This window comes from Hyaena hyaena, unplaced genomic scaffold (genome assembly GCF_003009895.1).
Source record: "Hyaena hyaena isolate Hyena2069 unplaced genomic scaffold, ASM300989v1 scaffold_1385, whole genome shotgun sequence".
Lineage (NCBI taxonomy): Eukaryota > Metazoa > Chordata > Mammalia > Carnivora > Hyaenidae > Hyaena > Hyaena hyaena.
This window is the reverse complement of record NW_024082011.1, coordinates 128,220-142,328: the sequence shown is the minus strand read 5'-3', so window position 1 is coordinate 142,328 and position 14,109 is coordinate 128,220. Positions and strand designations below refer to the sequence as shown.

Below are 14,109 nucleotides of genomic sequence, written 5' to 3'. Positions count from 1 at the left end.
CTTTTAATATGTGCTAATCCCTTCCCCAAAGACAACCTTCACCCCAGACTTCTACTCGCCCTTCAACCAAACCCAAGTCACATGATGGAGCCACTGTAAACCCTTTCCAACAAAAGCACATGTTAACTACTGCCTCCTCTGCACATCAAACACTTTCTCCAGCATCTGTCACCACAAATGGTTTGCATCTCCCAGGGTCTTTTGGAAGCACTACTAGATATTCCACTAATGAATGGGTCTAAATATTCTTCATGACCCAGAATCAGGTTTTCATAGAAATCCCAAAGCAACTCAGTACATCTGAACCATGCTTCCTTAGGGAGCTTTCTTTACAGAATAATTCATTCACCAAATACTTACTAATCACCCTCTATGTGCCAAGTACTCTGCCAGGTGCTAGGAATAAAGAATAAATAAGAAATACATGATCGCGGTGCTTTGTCTGCTGGCAGAGCAAACAAAACTTTCACAACCATGTAATCACACTATAACCCTTTCTTATTTTTATAGACATCACTCTAATTTAGGACTTTATTTGCTTTTTTTCAACTATTATAATGATCTCTTGTAATTGGTATTTATGCCTTATGGATTACAACCAGCCTATATAAATAACACTCAAATTATTCTTCCTAAAGTTGAGTTCGGATAACACTGCAAAATTCAGGAAAAAAGAATCATTCTTTGTAAAGAACTGGGAAATCCTCTGGAATGATTTCTGGTCCTATACCAGCTTTAAAACTGGGATTCTAAGGCATCCTCTCTCCCATCACTGCCCCCCACCTCAACTTTCTACTGCTTAGAAAACAAATTCAAACTTCTTAGTTTAAAATTCAAAATATTCTCCTTTCAGATTTTATCCAATACTTTTGTTTCTTTTGATACAACTGGCAGACAACTGCCATCCTTCAAATATACTCCACTGTCTTCTTTAAAAAAAATTTTTTTTAATGTTTTATTTTTGAGAGAGAGAGAGAGAGAGCGCGCGCGCGCGCAGGTCAGAGAGAGGGAGACACAGAATCCGAAGACAGGCTCCAGGCTCTGAGCTGTCAGCACAGAGACCGACGCGGGGCTTGAACCCACAAACCGTGAGATCATGACCTGAGCTGAAGCCAGACGCTTAACCAACTGAGCCACCCAGTCGCCACCCCCCCCACTATCTTCTTTCTATTCCCATTTCAAAAACACCAAGCCATTACAGGGATGCCACCAAAAGGAAAAAAATTACTCCCTCTTTGAATACAGTCCAAACAATTTATTCACCGGCACATTAAAATTTGCCTAACAATAAACACTAATTTAACTTCTATTCTGTTCCTACCAAGACATTAAGAAGACATTTAAAATGTCATATAAACACAATAATTCGATGCTTTTTTAAAAATGAGAAAATACTCTGGAATTTTAAATCGATAGTAATTATGGCTGAGATGGCAGGCCTAGCACACCCTGTACCTTATCTTCTGTTTCTTCCAAGTTTATTAGTTGAATTCTACACATGAGAAACATGTGCCTCTCTGTAACTAAAAATCAGCTACTTCCGACAGACTACATTTAAGTCTTTTTTAGAACATCAAGTCAGTTAAGGCACTGCTACATCTCATTTTAAACCCCAATCACCCTCTCAATGTCATCACATTTGTCTTCTTTTTCTATCCAGACTTCCACCACGATTGATGGCCATTTAAAAGTTTGCACAAAGGATAAGCCTCATTCAGGAGCTGTCCTCAGTGGCAAAACTATCACCCTATCACCAGTGCCCGGTGGCAAGCCAAGCATAAAAACCTCTGCAAAAGGACTACCCTTATCTAAAAAGCAAAACTTAAATCCTACCTTGATCTGTAGAGTCCAAGGCTACTACTAAAACAGCCAAAGATACAGTAGGTATCTTACATTCCAGGATAATCTCTCAAAACAGGTTTCTGAATTGCATAGGAGACACACAATAAAAAGCCAGTGAAAAAAACAAGACACCACAAAGATCTTACAAAAAGTGAAATTGTCATGTTGGTCTCCCAACCTCCCCCACCCCAGTTCTCCAAACCAGAAATAGGAGCACTACCTTAACTCTTTCCTACCCAGTCCCAGCCTTCATATCCAGCTCCCTAGTTCTAGTCCACTTGACCTACTAAATCTTCCTCACTTGATCTGCTCAACTCCCCAGGCTCTGCCCTGAGATATGAGCTAATCCAAGAGTCTCAGATCCACATTCTTCTGCTGCGCCCCAACTCAAATGCAGCCTAGACACTATCCAAAATGACCCCTAAAAACACAAGTACTTACCTTACCGTCCTAAAACCCCATCTCCTTCATCTTTGTACCTGTGGACTGACGCTGTGCCTGACACAAAGGAGGCTCAAGTATGAGTTGAACTACAAAGAGGCAACCCAGGCTCGTTTACAAAGCAGGCCTCTGTGTGCCTCTCCAGTCATATCCAATTCCCACTTACCTCTCACAAACCCCTGTGCCTTACCACATGCTATCGCTCCCGCCTGAAATGCCATCTCTCCCTCTCCTCCAGATACCTTAAGGAACTCTAGTCATCTCCAAATGCCAAATCAGATATCCGACTTCAAAAACGTCCTTCCTTCCCTATCCCTCCCAAACAAGGGAGCTTATCATTCCTTGCTTTGAGCTTTTCCGAACCTTGAAGATATTTCTATAATAGTATCTTTAACCCCACCTGACTTTTTTTTTTTAATGTCTCACTCACCTCCTCTAATATAGCTCCTTGCACTTCTATTTTTAATATTTTTTTCCCCTTCAGAGCCTGGCAAATAGTAAGTACTTGGTGAATAACTATAAGAATTCAAGGAGATAAGCTGTGATAGTTTAAAAAAAATGGAGGGGGGGTGCAAACATTTTGTAAGAGACAAGTGTGCTAACAGTGCCCATTTTACCAGCAATAAAAAAAAACTAATATCTAGGCTTCTAACCTTGAAAGCAAAATCTAGAAAAACCAGACAGAAAGGAACAAAAACCGAAGAGTACTGGTTCTAGGATAAGAATCTAGGGGAAAAACTTAAAGATTAAATTGTATAAACATAATTTTAGCGACATGTCCTACCAAAACAAGAGCAAACCCCAAACAGATGGGAGTAACAACAAGACTGTGTTGTATTGCCCATCTGCACACTCTGCACTTGGCAGGAACAACCAACGAAATCTAAGCACTCACCTAGTGACATGCCTACCAGGCCCTTCACATACATTGTCTCCTTTAACACTTCAGGACTCCCGTAAGCAAATACTACTATTCTCCTTACAAACAGAAGGGAAGGTCCAGAGAATGAGTAACTTGCCCAAGGTCACAGAGATACCAGTGGCACAACTATGATTTTAACCCAAGTCTGATCCACAAGTCTGCTCTAACCACTACGCAGTCTTCTATTATTCTCAATTTAATTCTCAAAGCAACCCACGAAGTAGATAATATTGCATTTTATTTTAGATGAAGACACAAAGGTTTGAATAATTTGCCAAGGTCCCACACGCCTGGTAAGTAGTAGAGAGGGGGTTTGAACCAAGGACAATCTAGCTCTTCACACAACTCCAGAATTCTGTCACTGATAAGGCCAAGATCTCATGTTCAGTCTTCAAATCTTGTGTGGCTGAGACTATGAGCCTCCAGTTCCCCTCTCAGGTGTATCATCTTTCCAAGCTATTCCCCACCTGCCTTCTCTACTCCCAAACTCTGCCTAATAATCTAAGACAAGCAGATCTCCAACACTATCATCTCAGAATGCTTACATACTCTTAAAAATTCACAAGTACCCCCAAAGAGCTTTCATTTATGTGGGTTATAACCTGTCAACATTTGCCATTCTAGAAATTAGAACTAAGAAAATTTTAAATATGTACTAACCTGTTAAATATTATACCTCCATCCCATGTCAAAACCAACATTTTTATGAAAAGGAACTATTTTCAAAAAGTAAAATTTTGCGAGAAGAATGACATTGTCTTGCATTTTTGCACTCTTTAATGTCTGACATAATATAAGACAGCTGGATTCGCCTATCTGCTCTGAAGTCAATCTGATCAGATATCACACATTTTTTTACCCTCTAGAAAACTCCACCATACACTCGTAAGAGGTTAAGAATGAAAAACACAAATAAAATCTTAGTAATATTTTTAAGAACTTAAAGTTTCTGTAGCCACCTCCCCCTTCCTTTAAAATCCCATATACAATTTCCTTACATCCTTTTTCAAGTAGTACAAAAATAAGTTTCAGTCCAAATTGGTTTAACTAAAATTTCCAGTCAGTAAAAGACCTAGGCGAAACAGAGAGATTTTTAAATTATAGTAAAATATTCCTCCAAAACACAGAACTGAACAGCAGATATAAGTCAAAACCAAGCTCTAAGAGGAAAAGATGGGCATACCCATCTGCATCGCAGTGCCCAGCCTGTTACAGACAGCCTGCAACAGCCTGTTACCAGACTGCTGTCGCAACATAATTCTAACCGCATGCATCTGCCTGATCACACAAGTATAAAATATAGTCAGCAAAGCAGAGAGAGAAGTTTCCTGTGCAACAACCATAGCAAACTACAATTTGAAAGGTCAAAAATGGTTCAGGGGGGCACGGCTCAGTTGAGCATCCGACTTCAGCTCAGGTCATATCTCGCAGTTTGGGAGTTCAGTTTGTGAGTTTGAGCCCCAGATCAGGCTTCCTGTTGTCAGCGCAGAGCCCACATCAGATCCTCTGTCCCCTTCTCTGCCCCTTATCCCACTTGCACTCCCCTTCAAAAATAAAAATTTCTAAAAAATGGTTCAAACACTAGTAATTTCATTCAATCCAAGAAATTAACTCAAAACACAACTATGAAGATATACCAAATATAGGTTAAAATTTTATTTCCCGTATTTGAAGTCAAACAAAGCACAGCATACTAAGACAAATAAGATTGGCCATCGAATCAGCAAAAGCTAAGTGCCCACTAATAAGCAAGGTAGTAAGTCAAAACCTCACCAAGATCAAAAAGGCAAGGCGAGGGACGCCACCAACCCTAAATCTGCTCCTTAGCATGATCCATCCAAATGATGGATGCTAACAGAAATCTCTTCACTCCCTTATCTTTTGTCAGACCTTCCATAACCTATTTGCTGCTCTGTCTTATAACAACTCATGATAGTCTAGCTACCAATATTTAGTGGGGATTTTGGCCTCTTGAGGCATTCAACATTTATTCTAGCTAATTCATATACCCAATCACTTGGGCAGTTTTATTTACTATACCAGCAATCAGTTTTAACCCACTAGGCCTTTTTTTCCCCTACAGGAAAATTATTCATGAAATGCTGACCTTACAAATCTTCAAGAAGCCTTTAATAACACTAGAATATTGCTCTAAAGCTACCTATTGACGTTTCAGAAGGTATAGAAAAGTATCTTAAGCAACTCTGTTGAAATGGAGTTCCACTATGCAATGCTTTCTGACCACATAAGTGACTGCCTTTTCCTAAAACAATGAAATGCTTTAAAACTGGATTTTTGGCCAGCATGAATAGTATTCTTAAGTGGACGCTCATGAAGTTTTTCATCCATAACCTAAAAGAGAAATCATAAATATTAAGAATCTTCCAGGTAGCTCTATTATATCAACACAATCAGCCACCAAAGTAAATGGTTATAAATTTGGGACAGCAATTGGGTCTCCCTATATTATCAAATGTGTATCAAAGGTCCATTCCAAGCCACAGCACCATGAGAGTGTGTTATAACGGAAGTGGGGGGTGTAGAGTGAAATTAATACAAACTAGAGGGGCTCCTGGGTGGTCAGCTGGTTGAGCATCTGACTCTTGATCTCAACTCAGGTCACAATGTCATAGTCCTAAGATAGAGCTCTGCCTCAGGCCTGCTTAAGATTCTCTCTCTTCCTCTCCCTCTGCCTCTCCCCTCCCTCTGCCTCTCCCCTGTTCACTTGCATACTCTCTCAAAAAAATAAAAAACAAATTTAAAATAATGAATACAAACTACAGTCAAATAGACCTATATCAAGAAAGACATGCTTGGGGCGCCTGGGTGGCTTAGTCGGTTAGGCGTCCGACTTTCGCTTGGGTCATGATCTCGCGGTTCGTGGGTTCGAGCCCTGCGTCGGGCTCTGTGCTGACTGCCAGCTCAGAGCCTGGAGCCTGTTTCAGAGTCTGTATCTCCCTCTCTCTCTCTGACCCTCCCCTGCTCACGCTGTCTCTCTCTCTCTCTCCTGGAGATAAATAAAACATTAAAAAAAATTTAAAAAAAAAAAAAAAAGAAAGACATGCTTAACATTCATCTTTAAGGCTAAAGCTTCCTCATCATTTATAAAATGATATCTACCTCAAAATTTTGGCCTGAGGATGAAATAAAATAACACATGTAAAGCACAATGCCTATCACATCATTAGCATTCAACAAAGCTCCTTTTTTCTTTGTGACTGCAAATCCCTAAGTCTGAATTTCTCTAGTCTCCCTAAAATTAGAAACCAAATGATAATTCTTTAGATGTCCCAAATAAAGTACAGTTCTCACTTTCAACAATTTTAGATGAAAATATATGAAAAGCTTTCAGTCCACAAAACATAGCAGTTAGCTTCATCAGATACTGCTTTATGATGCTGCAGTGTTTGCATACAACGATACACAATCTTACGGAAGAAAATAATTGCCCCTCAAAAAGCTGAGTGCAAGAAATATTTTTGACTTAACTTGAATACATCTTCTTTTCTGTTTGGTCTCAATTAGTGAGGACTCCTCTAGTATCCTTTTTCGTCTATCTCACCACACTACCCCACTCAAAGTCTGCTTAGTTAAAAAAAAATCTACATCGGACAGCTAGATTTGTCCAGAGTCACTTGTAATACTCCTTTCAGATACAAAGATCACTGCCTAATTTCTGTTTTGTTAGATCTCCACATGTTTACTTTATAAGGTATATATTTGTAGCAAATAACTTTGAAAGAAAATGACTATGCCTTCTTTGCTACTATTCTACATTTAAAAGTGCATCAAACATTTCACTCAATCGTGGACTGTTGAGCAAAGGACAAATACAAACCTAGCAAGGGAATATGAAGAGTAAACTTTAGTCTTTCAGTAACTGAAGACTGAAAGTTTTAATATGATCTAATCTAGTATGTGATCCACTAAAGAGTCTATCATTTCAGCCAATTTATCAGGGAAAAGTCTGAAATACCTAGAGTAGAAATTTATTTCTTAAGTTTTGGGCTTAAGGAAAACATAAGGCTGGCAACTAATATAGGTGTCTACTACCTTCACTCAACCCTGTCCTCCTCTTTAAACTATTACCCTTTTTCCTTCTTTTCCACTCCAAACTTTTCGAAACAGCAGTCTATGACATTTTTCCATCTTAACCTCCCATTTGCTCCCAGCCTAACCTACAGTCTGACCTCCACCTCCCTAGTCCCAGAAAAATCTGCTCTGCTTACATGCACTGACTGCCAAATCCTAGTAAACCATTCTCAGAGCTCATCCTACCCTAAACCTGGCCATCGCTCGTCAGCACCGAAAACTCCCTTGCTCGGCACTCCTACCTTTCCTGGCATCTGTAATTTTACTCGCTCTTATTCTCCTACCTTTTTAACCATTTGATTGCAGTTCTGCGCAAAATGTAATCTTGGCTGTTCCTAAGGGTTCCCTTGGTCCTCTCCTCTTCCTGTCCTATATTAACCTGTATTTCATGAGTAAGTTTCAGACTTAAGTGTATGCACATTTTCATTCTCTTCAGCAGGGGCCATAATTCTCAACTGATTCTCAAATGGGGACTATACCTCTCTTACAAAAAGGTGAAAAGCATTTGTTCATACACTCTTCCTGAGTGATCTCTTAACTTCCAATACTAACTATATACTGACCAAGTCTTTAAAATTCCCAATCACTCTCTGGTCCAGACACCTATTAGAACCTATCCACCTAAATATCCAACAGGCATGTGAAACTTAGAATCACAAGCAAACTATTCCACTTCCCTTGCCCAAATCTGTTCTTTTTCCTCTACTTTGCCCAAGTTAAATCACACCAGGTTACCCAAGCTAAAAAAACCTTCTGAATGGTACTCAACTCCCTATTTTTATAACTCACTACTTGTCTGTCCCTAATTCTAGTATCTTTCAAATTTATCCTATTCTTGTCCAGCTCTTATGCTGATGTCCTTGGCCTCTCACAAGGACTTAAATGAACTCTGTGACCCCAGTTTCTTAACCTGTTTCACCCACCAACCACATTTTTACTATGTGTCTCCTGAAAAAAGTGTGTCACACACAACTGCCCCACTACCATCCACTCAACCTCTCAGTGGATCCCCAGCACATACAGACATAAGTTCCAACACTTTAACAAAAACCCTTAGACTATTCACAAACTATTTCTGGCCACCCCTCCTGTCCCTCCCATCCTTGCGTCGTATATTTCACAGTCAAAGTTGTGTGTAACTTGACTTTGCAAATGTCATGAAAAGTCCTACTCAGCCTAGCAAGTGCCTATTCACCCTTCAAAACTCAGCTCAAAGACCTTGGAGATGTCTCTATCAAGTTTCCAAAGCAGAATTAGTTGTTCTTCCTTAGCACTTGCTTTGTATACTCATTACTGTATAAACTGTTGAGAGCTTTACTGGTCCATTTGTCTGTATATGCCACTATAAGCCCCACCTGGGACAAAAGACCATAAGCCCAATAAGGATAGCAAGTCTATACATGGCGCCTGACATATGGGTGTTTGGATATTTTTGGAACTGAGTTTCAGTACTATTTTAAAATGCTGTATTCAAGTATAATTAGTTCTGCTATATTGCTGGTTATGAAATGTGAATTTGTTCCAATGTGATTGATATATTAGGGAATTTGAGCATAACGCAAACTTCTCATTTGCATCTACTGCACTAAATGAAGGTAGAAAACTGCACCCCACTGAACTGAGCTGTGCAGAAATACACAAAACACACACATCTTAAACACCTACTCCCCCTGACAGTTCTCCATGTGTGTGATGAGGCACACCCACCCACCCACTCACGTCTGGTGTTACTACAACATTCTATTTGATTTTAGATAACCTGCCAGCTACCACTTCAGAGTAACAAGCAGCAAACATTTTAATGCCCATTTCCACAAGCAAATGAGGTCTTTCTCAAAGTAAAGTGCCACATTTACTTGATTATTTAGATATTCCTCAGCCATTTCACATGTGTAAAACTTTGCTACCATTTTCATCAGGTTCCTTTTTCAAAATAAGTCACTGGGTTTTTGAGTGTTGTGCTCCAATCTCATTTTTCCCCACAAAGCCTGTAATTTTTCCTGTGCAATCTTGCAAACCATGGTAACTTTGGGGAACCGGTATGTTGCTTCACGGCAATATCGACTACATAAATTAACAGCTAGCTGTATGATGAGCTCAGAGACTTTAATTTCAATACTCCAATTGCAGTAAATTACTGGAGAGAAAATTCTGCCCTCCCACAAGTTTCACATACATATGGCCTATGTCCCAACAGACTATTAGCATAGTTGCAACCTTTAAAAGTTGGTGCCTCCCACTTCTGGTGAGCAGAGGGTGTTTTTTCCAGCTTCAGCTCTACAGTCTGCCTAAGCAGAACTCAAAAAACAAGTTCTTAGTGCCTGGATTTTCAAGTATACCATTTTATGGGTTTCATTGTTTCGACTGCTTTTAACTTCTTCCAAAACATCCTGACATTTTGATTCTAAATTACCCTGTTTTGTAGAGCAATTGGGCAAACCCTCAAGTCCATTACAAAAGGAACTACAGAACACAACAGGCACTATATCCAAGTTAAAAACATTCAGTCACTAACTCCATAGTATCTCAAATGTGACTTTTTAATATGTAGGGCCTCCACTCAATCCTCCACACTGATGCCAAAGTAGTCTATAAATCACCTTGTTCCAGTACTAAAAATATTTTTGGCTCCCTCCTTTGCTACAGGATGAAATATAAACCTCATTTTTAGTTGAGCAAGCATGATCCTTCAAAATCTAGGCTGGACACACCTTTGCACCAGCCTTCCTGTTCCATTAACACCTCACCATTAGTCTTAGCCCAACTTTTGGCACCTGAGTGCACCCACCGTTCCTTTCTGTTTGAAATGAGCCCTTCTCTGGAGGCACCTGGGTGGCTCAGTCAAACGTCCGACTTCGGCTCAGGTCATGATCTCACGGTTCGTCGGTTCGAGCCCCACGTCGGGCTCTGTGCTGACAGCTAGCTCGGAGCCTAGAGCCTGTTTCAGATTCTGTGTCTCCTTCGCTCTCTCTGCCCCTCCCCAGCTAGTGCTCTCTCTCTTTCTCAAAAATAAATAAACGTTAAAAAAAAAAAAAATGAAATGAGCCCCTCTCCCCAGTTTGACAAACAGCTATTCTACTGTTATTTTCTGTAAACTGGTCCCACGTCTTCCACAAATTTATTTCCTTCTGTTCTCTCATAGCACTTTACATACCTACGATACCTAGAAACTACATGGCAAAAACTAGGTAGTATTCATTTCTGAACCCTCAGGGTCCAATACTGTGTCCAGCAAGTTTTATTCCTTGACACCTAACTGAAGTTACCAAGAAAATATAAACTGATGATGGAGAGGTAAAGGCCATAGAAGGGTAAGGTTAAGGAAGCCTACATATGGGTCCTCATTTTGGATGCAAAAAAACCTTCTCCTTTTAATTACTTGCTCAAATACCAAAATATGGTGTATTGCACTGTATTCTAGCACACCAGGCTCTGTGTACAGGAAGTTTCCAGTTTAATTTATCTAGGATATCTTAATTTCACAGGGTGTTTCCTTAATCACACTTGCTGTAAAATGGCTACCCTTGGAAAGTGAGCAGCAGCAGGCAAGGTGAAAGAAAAAAATACACCAAAACTGGAAGCTAAAGATTTGAAAACTGAAATCGGAATTTTTTTTCTACATTAACACTGAGTTCCATTCACAACAAAAAAAGTGTAAATAAGTGCTACAGGACCACAAATCTAAGTCTTTTCTGCATTAAAATATTATCCTTGCTGAACCTATTTGGACTTTTCCAAAATGATAAACATTTTAAAAGAAGAGCTTCCCAATCAGCGTGCATATGGGAAAGTCAGTGGTCCCTCACCCCTCATGGACCAAACACTACAGCTGTGAGCAGTGATGACCATTTATTCCAGGATGCCTTACATATATTATCCCTTTCCACTGCACTACGATATGGAAAAGGTTTATGCTTCAGGGCGTCTGTGTGGCTCAGTCACTTAAGTATCCAACGTGATTTCAGCTTAGGTCATGATCTCACAGTTCGTGAGTTTGAGCCCCACATCAGGCTCTTCACTTGCAGAGCAGGCTTGGGATTCTCGCTCTGTCTCAAAATAAAAAACTTAAAAAAAAAAAAAGTTTATGCTTCAAAGAATATAAGAAGGTTAACACAAGTGTAGTGGCATGCCTAAACATTGACCAAAATGCATATTTATAAACAAGTACAGTAGGCAAAACAATGCCTTTCTTTGCAGTCAGGACCAAGTTCTATAGCCACCTTCATTCTAGTCAAGAGAAAATCATCTGAAATTTTCCAACAATTGTAGTCTTTGCCACCAAGATTTAAGAAACGTGAAAACACCTACAAACCAAACAGACATTCAACAGGGCTTCTTCATCCACATCACCACAGCTCAAGACATTTCTGAAGCTATGCAAGAATCAACTTTGAGTGAATCTTCTCTGAAAATGTCTTCTATCTTATTAAGTGTCTTGTTCACCTGAGAACTGAACAGACACATCTACCCCAAATAACTTCTACCCATTAAAACACCTTCTCCCAGGGGCGCCTGGGTGGCTGGTGCTGATTGCCAACTCAGAGCCTGGAGCCTGTTTCAGAGTCTGTCACTCCCTCTCTCTCTGACCCTCCCCTGCTCACGCTGTCTTTCTCTCTCTCTCTCCTAGAAATAAATAAAACATTAAAAAAAATTTAAAAAAAACAAAAACAAAAACAAAAAACCACCTTCTGCCCTCCCCAGCAATTACATCACCCTTTCATGTGCTTTCACACTCACACAAAACCCGGTCCTTTCCCTCTTAACAGTCAGTACCTTGGGCAAACCACTTTAACCTTTCTAGGTCTCCGCGTTCACAGGTAGCTTTACAAATATTTTGCTTAAAGCAAGTTGGCTGAGTCAGATCACTGGTCTAAAAATATTTAGCAATTTTAACTCTAAAAGTCATCACTTTCTGAAGACTATCATAACTGCTCTGACAGTTACAAAAGAGTCTTCAAAACCTCTTGATCAATGACCATATCGACTGCTGGAGCCAATAAAACTGTTTTTGAATGGTAAACCCTAGTGTATTGTGAAAAACACAAAGTGCTATTAGATGTCATTTTATTTTTCACTTGTTCACGTTCCCTCTTTTCCTCTCCAAAATTAAATTTCCAGACACAAGAATGCAAGAAACTCTGCATTACCAATGACCAAGACAATCCACCTAGAAAACAGGTAAGTGCAGGAACTCAAATTCAAGTAGATTATTTAAACAACGTCAGTTTAACACAGTAATTCCAGGAAGGTCAAGCAAGATGACTATTCACAATGTTGTCATCTGCAGTAACAGTTAAAGAAAACGTTACAGGTGTTCGCAGGCTCTCGGGACCAGACGAGGGAGGAAAAAAGTCGAAAAAGCTTCCAAAGAAAATAACGATTGGTGTTTAACTATAAAAAGAAAAACGAGGTTTGGGTTATTGGAGAAAACCGCTTCAAGTAATTAGGGCTATCTCCGCGTTCTGAGCAATACTATAAACCTTTTCATCTGGTACTAAGTACCTCTTCAACCAGGTCCCCTCCCCCTCCCCCCAGATCTGAGTTAAACTGAGTTTTAAATACTTTTAGGTAGGGGGTCAACAGTTGGTTTCCCGCGTTGCGGTAACTGCGAAGTTCCACACTCCACGGCGCACAATCCCACACAGCCACCCCGCCAAAGTTGCCCCCCATCCTGGCCAAGAGTCCCCGAAACCCACCCGCCTCCTCGGGAAGACCAGAGTCGGGGTCCCAGGGCCCGGGCGCCGCTCTCCCGCGCCCCCGCCCCCGCCGTCAATCAACGCCCCCGGGTTGGGCGCGGGGGCGCGGCCAGGAACCCGGCCGGATCACAACCGTGGCGCGTCGGGAAAGGCCCCCCCCAAACAGCCGCCAGCTCGGCCAAGCTACGGGCTCGCCACCCACAAAACTCAAGTTGCCCGCGCCAAGGCCCCGCGCGCTTTGGTCCCGGGGGCACGACTGAGCGGGGCCCGTGCGCGGCCAGTGCGGGGAGCAGCGCCCGGCCGGGCCTCGGGCCCGTCTCGCTCACCTCTCGGGGTGCGCCGCCTTCCTCCGCCGCTGCCGCCGCCTCCTCCCTGTGAGTGCAGCGGGGTCTGACCTGTGGAACCACCATACCAGTCCCGCCCGCTGCTGCAGCGCCGCCGCCGCCGCTCCTCCGCCGCCTCAGCCGCCGCTCTTTGTTCTCCCTCCGAGCGCCACCGCGTCAGCCGCCCGCCTCAGCCGCCCCGACGGGCCGCCACTACGCCCTCCCGCCCTCTCGGCCCCCGGCCTCGCCCTCCTCGCTGCGCCCACTGCCGCCTTCAGCTCCGCGCCGCCGACGCCGCCGCCACCGACGCCGCCGCCTCCTCCTTCGCGCCCCCCTCGTTTTCATTGAAAGCAAACAAGCATCATGGCGGCGGCCGCCGTCCCCCAGCCAGCGAGTACCCCGACCGCCGCCGCCGCTCCAACATCCCGGCCGCCCATTGGCCGCCGCCGCTGGGCGCGACCATTCGATGTCCGACGGGGTGGGTCGCTCTCCTCTCGCCGCTTCCCAAGCCCCGCCCCCTCGCCCCCCGCGCTGGACGGCGGTGCGCCCGCCCGGCGCGCTCCGAGGCCAACCCTCCCGCTTCTCTTCCCGCTCTGCTTGGCTCCTTTCCTGCTCCGTCGTCCCTTCCCTCTCCTCTCCTTAACGGTCCTCCGTTTTTCCATCTATCCTCCCCCCTTTTTTTTCTGGTCTCAGGCAGTTCACTTCTGTCCCTTCTCTTCCCTCGCTTTCCTCGATCTCTTTCCCCTTCGTTTTCCTAGCAATCACGTTGAGAAACGGACTTTTGCCTTTAGCC

At 42.5% G+C, this 14,109-nt stretch overlaps 1 protein-coding gene across 4 annotated transcripts in view; it reads right to left on the bottom strand.

Annotated features, from left to right (window-relative positions):
* CNOT6 (CCR4-NOT transcription complex subunit 6) overlaps positions 1-13,454 on the bottom strand; it is a 79,486-nt gene extending 66,032 nt beyond the window's left edge. Inside the window, exons 1-2 of one of the 4 annotated variants that reach the window (XM_039223578.1) lie at positions 2,284-2,384; positions 1,834-1,922 (exon numbers count right to left, since the gene is read on the bottom strand). The gene's annotated coding sequence lies outside the window, so the exon portion shown is untranslated. Of the gene's footprint in view, positions 1-1,833; positions 1,923-2,283; positions 2,385-13,319 lie in introns of those variants that run through there. The other 3 variants (XM_039223580.1, XM_039223577.1, XM_039223579.1) reach the window with 3 other exon arrangements.
* Positions 13,455-14,109: the final 655 nt, after the last annotated feature.